Here is a 10239-nt window from a genome sequence, read left to right on the forward strand (position 1 = left end):
ATCATTAAAAAAAGGGGCTCGGTGCAATTACAAAGGATTAGATCCAATCAGAAAGAAAGTCTGACAAATTGAAAAAGGATTAGATAACATAAGAAAAGATCAGATGCCATCTACAGTAACTAAAATACAGATTCCATTTATGAAAGACAACAGCCCTTGCTATTTGTGAAAAAATGAAACTTAATCAGCTTGCCATTGAAGGTAGATTTTTTCACTGTAGCCTGTGTGGTCAGGGAATCGAGTAGCTTTGCCCCCCACCCCTCTCTCCCCCCAAAATCACCTACACCCACAATAATATACACTGCTGAGCGATGAAATATGAGTTTGAGGTCTGAATACGTACTTAACGTCAGCCCATGTGAAAACACAACGAAAGGATACTATACGGAATCCAGTATTTTTTACATTTGTCCCTTTGAATGTTCCATCTCCCCACTTTGTGAGTTGTTTTATAGTCTTTCTTGTACGCCAAGTGGCATTTTAAATTCTTCTACGTTTTTCGTATATATTCTTCTTGTTTGATGTCTCCAGTACGTGAAAAGCTGATGCTACAAAACTTCAAAAAAAGCTGGATGTGAGGAAAAATCGTCTAATTGCAACAAAACATGCTAAAGTAATGCCCACAGTAGCACCGCATGAGGCGCACTGACGGCACTAACCCCCTACGGGAGTATGTTCCATATCACTTTAGAGTTTTTGACCTACAAAGAACGCTGCTCCAGAGGACGTCGTCTGTGAGAATTTTGAAAAGATGACCATTGGTTACACTGCACCGTGTGCAGTACTATGGATGACAAAATATTACGGGATTTGCATTTTGTACTTTGCTGAATGTGTTTGGTTTTTCATGAAGTCCATCAAAAATATTTGTTACGTTCGCTGCGATCCCTGCGGGAATGAATGGCATACCTGCCTGTGAAAAATGCCAATATCTGAAGGAATTAGATTAATAACAGTTTAATACAAATGTCACAAGATTGTGTTCTTTGTCCTATAGGTCCAACGAATCTAAAGACTTGATAAGGTTAGCCTCGCCCACCTCTCTCTCTCTCTCTCTCTCTCTCTCTCTCTCTCTCTCTCTCTCTATATACAATATCTATATGTTCAATCATGGCCCATCACTACGGAAAATTTAATTCGTCTTTTAAAGTTCGTTTCAGTAAAACACAGTGAATGATTCCGTTGTCACTTAAAACGGACTTAATAATAATAATAATAATAATAATAATAATAATAATAATAATAATAATAATAATAATAATAATAATAAGAAGAAGAAGAAGAAGAAGAAGAAGAAGAAGAAGAAGAAGAAGAAGAAGAAGAAGAAAGAAGCGAGCTTAATGTTTCTCATAGGAAAACCTTGTTAGACGTGGGGGGAAAATGCTGTAATTCTTATTTTCCCTGGAGTGGTTTTCTAAATAATGGTCAGTGCCATTCTGCTACTTTCTTTTCAGAAAATGTACGGGAAGCCAGGGCCCGAGAAAGTTATAAAAATAAGGAAAATAATGAAGAAAGATTTTACTTATCCATGAAGATTACCATAAACGCACTGCTTCCTGAAGGAAGGACGAGCTGTTGAGTCAGGGAAATCAGAAGCAAGAGGATTATCGGTACGCTGGTATAGTGGTTAGTGTCGTGGCATGCCACTCAGATGTTGCTAGTTCGCGTCTCCCCAGGCGGATGAAAAATCACTGGCTCTGTATCGTAATCAGTTACTGCTGCGGTGTGGGGTCTGCGATGGGAGGTTGAAACCAACATTCTTGGAAGCTCGAATTTCAAGTCAATGGCCCCTTTAATGTGCTTGTTCCATGGAATAGGTAGAATGGAGAATACGACAGATTCCGTATTTCGAATGTTTTTTTTTTTTTTTTTGAGAGTTTCTTCTTCCCTTCAGTTCCATTGCTTCTACAAACTTTCGTTGGTGAAGTCTCCTTCCGTGAAATCTAAATGGATATTTCAGTTAGAGTGCATTTCAATATATCTATAATATTTTTATGATTGCTTTCAATAATTTCTGTTTTTTATGCACACCAGGATGGAAAGTATGATATTTTATATGAATTTGTATTTTTATCAAGATTTTCATGTGGTCATGCATATGCTGTTGATTCATCTTTTTACTTATTTTTATATCCAGCGTTGAAGCTTTTCCCTCTGGCTACGAAAACTTATCTTGCTAATAATATAACTACCAGCCTCCTGCTGCAAAATTGCGAACTCCATTCATAGCCAATAAAATGCTAAGTGGAAATAAAGATGTTAAAATCTAGACTTAAAGATGATCTCTTTACAAACACTATAACTTCCCATGATTTTCACGCTAAGTTCATTTCATCTAATTAAGAAAAACTGTCAACTGAAAGCTATAAAATCCTGATTTAAGTGCCGTCCTTGCCTCTATTTTATATACCCTATTTATCTTATCAGGAAAGTAAATTATTTCTTTGCTGGTGATCTCTTAACCTAAATCTCGTAATCGTTTTATCGTCTAATGATGAATGTATCTTTTACTGGAATAATTGTTACCTGCCTATGACCAATTCCTAAACCGTCACGCCACAAAATAAAACAAAAAGATGTACAACAGAAATCATGCACTCTAATGTTTTTTTTCTGAAATATCTACAAAAATAGAAAACAATTGACAATCGTATAATTAGACATTTTTTAATTCTTGAAAAAATAGTCACAATCCTAACTATAATAAGTAAAATATAACTAGGAAGATAAGCATAATAGAAGTTCATCAGCGAAAGATTATTCAGTTAAACCTCATAGGACTTATTCTCCTATTTTAACCAAACTGCAGGTGTTTATTATCCTGAAATGCAAAAGCTGTAAACCTCGTTATAATCCAGTGAAATTTCAGTGTACAATAAAACTGCAGTACAAAACGAACGGAAAACTCAAAACATCCTTAAAGTTGGAACAACAATAATTTTGGTCGCTTCTTGTATGTTGGGATAATTCCGTTTTCTGTTACTGGACATGACAGACTCACGAAAAATAAAAGCTTAGGTTAACGAGAGTGAGATGCAAGTTGGGTTCTAATTTTTTACGAAAGAATCTTAGTTTAGAAGGCAATGATAAGGTAAAAGATGACATTACCACAGCCGTAAACTATCTAAGTCTCCGTATTTCGATAAAGAGAATGAGAGACTAAAATCAGTCCATATGGGATCCCGGATTCCTCACAAAGCACTTGAAATACTATTATTCTATGGGCGGGGACAAATGAACGGGAAAGCCAAGGCCCTTATGTAGCCCTGGCCCACGAGGAATACAGAAAAGGAAAGAGAAAAGAGTGAGGATATCCAGAAGCAAGCGACAGACTCTTCTCTGGAGGGATAACATAAGGAAAAGGAGAATTCCACGGCTTACCAAATGACCAGAAGTTGAAGCTGTGACGTAAACAAGGGCACTGCGAACACTATCGTCCTACATTTGATTATTCACAACCAGACTGGACTAGATACGTTATAAAAAAAAATAGATTTGCCAAGACAACAAACAAAAAAATAACAGGATAAAATGTATTTATAGGTTACTTCCTCATCACCAACCCACGTGACACCGATAAAATACTCCACAGAGCTATCCATCAATCGATAAAATACTCCACAGCGCTATCCATCAATCGACTTATCTTATCGCTGTCAAGGCGTGGCAGGGCGAGTTTATCGTCGTTTTCTGATAACATAACACGCTTTCTGATAAAATAAAATTTCTTGTCAACACTACTTTCTTTCTGCCGATATTGGTTTCAAAGTTAAGTTTCTCTCCTCTTCGTGTTCCGATGCACACAAACATTTAAATTAAATACTGTATTATACAACCCAAATAAGCTATTATTTTTTACTTATATTGATGTATAAAACGTACGCTGCTTATTTACTGACGAAAATATACTAATGAACAGAAATTTAGGCGCCAGTATACTAATTAAAATTTGAAATTCAGAAAATCTTAGGAAAGGGTGAAAGCGACGATGCTGGCATCGGTCTATTAATCCCTTAAAATAAGTAAAATGCTCCTAAAAAAACAAATAAGCACACAAACAAACTGCATAGCTACCGCATTAGCAAACTTATATAAACTAAGTAATTTTTAATCTTCTCTTTCACCCTCCTACCTTCCAGGGTAGCAGCCAGGTGGCAAGCGTGTAGGAGTCGCCACCCAGCTGACAGTGACAGTGGTGCGATTCAAGCGGCGTCTAGACTCTATAGAGTCTAGACCAATACTCTAAACCGTGCATTCAGGAAGGTCTCTGATAAAAGACATAGTTTTATCTGAGTTTAAGAGTATGGTTACTTGAAAGTTTACTTAACTGACGTGCGATTTGTATTCTACTTTATCCTGTATCTCTCACAGAAAGGCATTGGCCTATGATGATATCTCCGGTTACCTGCTTTTTTTTTTTTTTTTTGAAATATTGACTCGAAACCCCCATGGACCCCACTTTCAAACAAACTGAAGGTCATTCTTGGTTGGGCAGGGCCCGGATGTCCTCATCATCCCTCCTACACCCTACAAGGACTATCGTGGCCAGGTGTTCTACTGTAGATCAGATTTTAACCAATAATTATATGAATGAATAAGTATATATTGTTCACAGATCCTTTCCGTTAACTGCAAATTTTTCCCATAGGTGCTCTGGGTATCTTAAGGGAATTGTTTTCCATTTTGATGCACCTATGCAATGCAATTAACCTTTCCCTTAAAAATATTACGACAGTAATCAGAACATGCAAGTGCAGCCTGTATTCCAATACAATGTAGGTTTACACATCCAGAGAATTACTGACAGCCGGCAATTCAGAAAGTAATGGAAAATGGCAATTTCTTCTAAGATAGCATCTACACGTGGAGAAGCAAAAATATCAATTTATTCTTTCTCAACATTATTTCCAAAGAACTCTACGGCGAACTTTGTTCTAACGCAACTCTTACGCAAAAAATAAGACATTGCAACATTCAACAACCCCATCCCCACGGTAAGATTCTGACGCACTAAAAAAATATCTATTTTTGGTTCTTCGTCAATCACACATAAATCAAACAGAGCACTTCGCTTCTCTCGCCCAATTCAGCTCTTGATTCCGTCATTATTTAATATCGAAACTGGAATCAACAGGCAATAGAAGTCTATCAATATTCTTCATTCTTTTGATATAAGAGGATGGTGAATATCACTAGTCACTGCAGATAAAACCCTGATGCGTAGATTGCACGAATATTTCTCAGTTGCACGCAATTTATAATGTTTACATAGTCGTATTATTCCTGATTTATAACGACATATAAGTAAAGGTCTTAATTTTATTAGAGTTATGTGGATATGTTCTACTAAATGAATATTTATGGCTGTAAGTCATTATCGAAAGTATCGCAATAAAGTACAGTGATCATTGTGATTATCGTGCATACGTTATCTCTCTCTCTCTCTCTCTCTCTCTCTCTCTCTCTCCTCTCCTTTATGACTTTTGAACGTTGCTCTTTTTTTTTTTTTTGGGGGGGGGGGAGGGTTTCCGGGGTTGAGATCGCCACGTGGTAGAGCTGAACTGCAACAATTTGTATTTATCTGCCGAGCCACAACGAAAATACCATAAAAAGGAAATATTACTGTGTATAAAGTGGCTAATATTAAAAATCTTCTATAATTCACTAAACCGTTAGCATCTTTCACTGAATATACACAAAGGAAACTCTTGATTTCAACAGAATAAAAGGGCCATTAAAACAAAAGATTTTTTGAAGGGTAATTTAGAAAACTACCAGAAAAAATTAGTTCAAAACGCCCTTACATAGTTCAAACAGCAGCGCTGACTGAAGCACTTTTTTAGTCTTTTGTAGAAAACTATTGAGATGGCTATTTGTCCGTCCGTCCGCACTTTTCTGTCTGCCCTCAGATCTTAAAAACCACTGAGGCTGGAGGGCTGCAAATTGGTATGTTGATCATCCACCCTCCAATCCTCAAACATACCAAATTGCAGCCCTCTAGCTTCAGTACTTTTTATTGTATTTAAGGTTAAATTTAGCCATAATCGTACTTCTGGCGCCGCTATACGCACCAACATTACAGGACACCACCAGGCCGTGTGGCTGAAAGTTTCAGGGGCCGCGGCTGAGAGTTTCATGGGCCGTGGCTGAGTTTCATAAGGTATTATACGCTGTACAGAAAACTTGACTGCGCCGTAGAAACTTCGGCGCATTTTTCACTTGCTTTGTAACGGGCTGAATTTAAACAATAAAAAATCCGAACTTCTCTCTCTCCCTCTTCTGAGAGTTCGGACCGTGTAAGCTCTCCCCTGGCCTGAGGGATCCACCACCACCAACAGAGGTCACTTATCTGGATCCGTATCCCTCCCAAAATTTAACCACTTGCTGTCAGTTACACTCATCTTCGATTAAAAAAAAAAAAAGGTGGAAATACATACTTCATCTTTTGCGTAATCCTGCTAACTCATAGAATATCCACCATGCAGACAAACATTAAATGACGGTTCTTAAGGATTTTTAGTGCATTACTGCTTGCACCAGCATCATAATTTTTGGGGCAGACAATAATTGTCATATTGGTTTGAGAGAGAGAGAGAGAGAGAGAGAGAGAGAGAGAGAGAGAGAGAGAGAGAGAGAGAGAGAGATCTTAGCTAATCAAACATGTACTTCGACGAAGTCACCATTACATGACTCAGTTCACAACCTTGAATTCTTTTAGATTAGGGTATAAAAAACTGAAACTTAACGTAACACACACACACACACACACACACACATATATATATATATACATATATATATATATATATATATATATATATGTATAAACGAATCACGAAAATATGGAACATGATGAATATATAAATAAAGATAAAATCCACGAAGGAAAGGGAAACACTGGAGTGCTAAGTAAAGGATGAAAGAGTCGAAAGGCCTCGCAGCACTCCAGTGTTTCCCTTTCCTTCGTGGATTTTATCTTTATATATATATATATATATATATATATATATATATATATATATATATATATATATATATATATATATATATATATATATATATATATATATACATATATATACTGTATATACTGCAAAGGACACATGCACATAGCCGCACAAACACATAATTATAAATCTCAGCACGCGTGCTGTAGAATCACATAAAACAAAGCATATACACCCTATATATTATCATTATTATTATTAAAGTAGTTCAACTAGACCACTGAGCTGACTTTCACGCAAACGTACTCCATATGGTAAACAAACTCAAAATCAACCACCAAAGAAAAATATCTAAAATGATAGGCTATATTTACAAAATTAATGGCAGTGAAACACTTCTTATTCAGGAAATTATTACGTAACAGCTTCCGTCAAATATCACTGAATATCAACCATGGTTGGTTGGTTAGAATACCAAGCCGGCTTCGTTGCAGGGGGTTAAGAAGTCTGACGTGGACTTCTGGACTCTATCCAACTAACCGAAGCAAAGTATGGTTAATATCATAACAAATAACCCACCTACACAGTAGCACTGAAAGATTTCACTAAATATTACCTAACTCACTGCTTTACCTCCCTGTGACTAATCCTTTTCCACCTGCGAGGGTTCTTGCGGAATGCCCACCACAGGATGCTGTCCCTTGTCTGGGACTTTCCACTTTCGCCTCTTCTGTCGGTTTTCCTGTCCGAATTTCCATTTTGAAACTATCTAACAATGCAGCGAATCTAGCAAGTGGCATTTCAACCAGAGCTTTTGCAAAGTTTTTCTCGTAGTAAGACTCACAAAAACTAAAATATTTCGCATTTAAATAAAACGGGATCTACGCTGAATTTGAAACATCAATCTTTTCCCACCACTGTTGTTATAAAACGAACAGACTGGTGTTGCACTTTTCAATGATTCGGTCGCGAAAGCGGTCACAAATTCGTCGACGAAGATTTTAATGCTATTCTTATGGTACTATTGACCACTTCTGCACGTGTAAACAGTGGTGTACTTTACCGTGTCTCACCTTCGCCTCCGAGGCAGTGTTACCACAGCTGTCACGTAAGCAGTATCGCGTTCGAGTCAGCTGGGAACGTTGCTGAGTTGCTGACGCTGGTTGAAGATTTCCTTTGCAATGGCTCTCCGATAGCTACCGATATAATTAAGTGTCTGCACAAAAACTCAAGAACTGCTACTATCACTACTAGCAATAATAACCATCAAATAATACTTGGTAATTACAAATGTAAAAGCAGTTGATAAGGCATTATGATGCAACATCGCTTAGGATACTGCTTATCAAAACAGCAGCAGTAGGCTGAGAAAGGCGTTGGTAAAACACTGGTCTGGATAAAAGAGGAGACACAGCCAAAGTAATAATAAGAAAGAAACAATAACACAAAACATATACAATAACTATTAAGAAAGAAGCAATAACACAACACAAAACATATAAAATAACTTAGAACTTCCAGAGTAATAGAGACGAAAAAATAACGTATAAATTCCAAAATATGCCAGACATACTTTGAATCTGCCCGATACTCCCAAGGAAATGAAAAGGGAACTTCGTCAGGATGGCTGGAACTGTGGCTAAGGTCATTTCCTTCTGCGGAACAGTCACAGGTAAAGTCATTTGAAGCTCATTAAGTTAGGAAATGAATATTCCAAATGAAATCTTTCTGTGAGTGACATGTGAGTTCTATAATAGTATGTGTTAATAATAATAATAATAATAATAATAATAATAATAATAATAATAATAATAATAATAATAATAATAATAATAATTTCCCGACTTCCTCACACTTTTTACATGAGGATATATCATTTTGAAGGCGAATTCTATTACGGCATGTGTGAATTAATAATAATAATAATAATAATAATAATAATAATAATAATAATAATAATAATAATAATAATAATAATAATAATAATGCCATCTTAATTCCTCTATTCCCTCACACGTTTTTAGATAGGATTACACATCCTTCTTTAAGCACCAAATGCGAGCAGGAAATATATAGGCCTACTGAACCTCTCACCTTTCCAGATTAGAGAGGGGTGGCCATAACCCACAAAAACCTCCTCACTATGACTTGAAATGTGAGGATTCGAATCCCACCTGAAAAGGCAGTGTGTGTTCATAAATTTCCCGTTTGAATTCAATACATACATAAGTAACAGCGCATCCAAAAGAATTATGAGGAAATTAAGAAGTTTAAAAGTCTTTGTGGATTAATATATTAATATCAGAAATAAATGTATCACCGTGATCTGATCTGATCATAATATATATATATATATATATATATATATATATATATATATATATATATATATATATATATATATATATATATATATACAAATACAGTACTAACTGATTTTTATAATAATAATGATTAAAAACCAATATTTTAATGTATACAATGGTTTTCCATTTCCTAAATGCCTTGTTGTGGAGTTCCAAAACCCGTATGAGAGAGAGAGAGAGAGAGAGAGAGAGAGAGAGAGAGAGAGAGAGAGAGAGAGAGAGAGAGAGAGGCGATGTAACCAACAGACGATGTGGTAAAGAGAGAGAGAGCAAAGAGAATGACATTTTTACTGCCACTGAATAATGGTATATAATTCACACGAGCATGCTTACTACAAATCATCCTAGACAAAAAAAAAAAAAAGGTATTGCAGCAGTAGCTACAATCATTCAATAAATCCTACACTTGACCGATAAAGCGTACCGTAAGAAATGTATTGTTTTATCATCTCTATTGGCGCAAAGGCGGGTCTCTTGGCGCACTAGGCCGTTAAATCCATAAGCCATCTCTCTTATAGCTTTACATTTCTACTGGTTACTTATCAGTCAATATAAATTGAAATTTGTTTGATCAGGTTTTCCTTAACTTTTTAAAGTTTGCGATGCAACAGCATTTTTTTATAAATTACATCGCGTTACCCAGAATCCCCCAGGAAAGATTCAAACCTCATTGTCCTAGTTTGTTTGAACCTCTGTTAGGAAAGAGAGGATTTACGTAGTTACCCGGTAGGATAAAAAGCAGAAGGGTGGATTAGGTCTAGAACGAAGGAAAAGTGTAAGAAAATAATGTAATGATGTCTAGAGACGTTGGTCAGACCTATTGACTGATTTTCTTCATCATCTAAAAGTAAAAAATATATCCTGCTGAAAGAGAAGAAAAATGCACTTACTCGAGATCATAAGTCTAATATGAGTATCAAGTCTCG

The sequence above is a fragment of the Macrobrachium rosenbergii genome, chromosome 1, assembly GCF_040412425.1.
Source record: "Macrobrachium rosenbergii isolate ZJJX-2024 chromosome 1, ASM4041242v1, whole genome shotgun sequence".
Classification (NCBI taxonomy): domain Eukaryota; kingdom Metazoa; phylum Arthropoda; class Malacostraca; order Decapoda; family Palaemonidae; genus Macrobrachium; species Macrobrachium rosenbergii.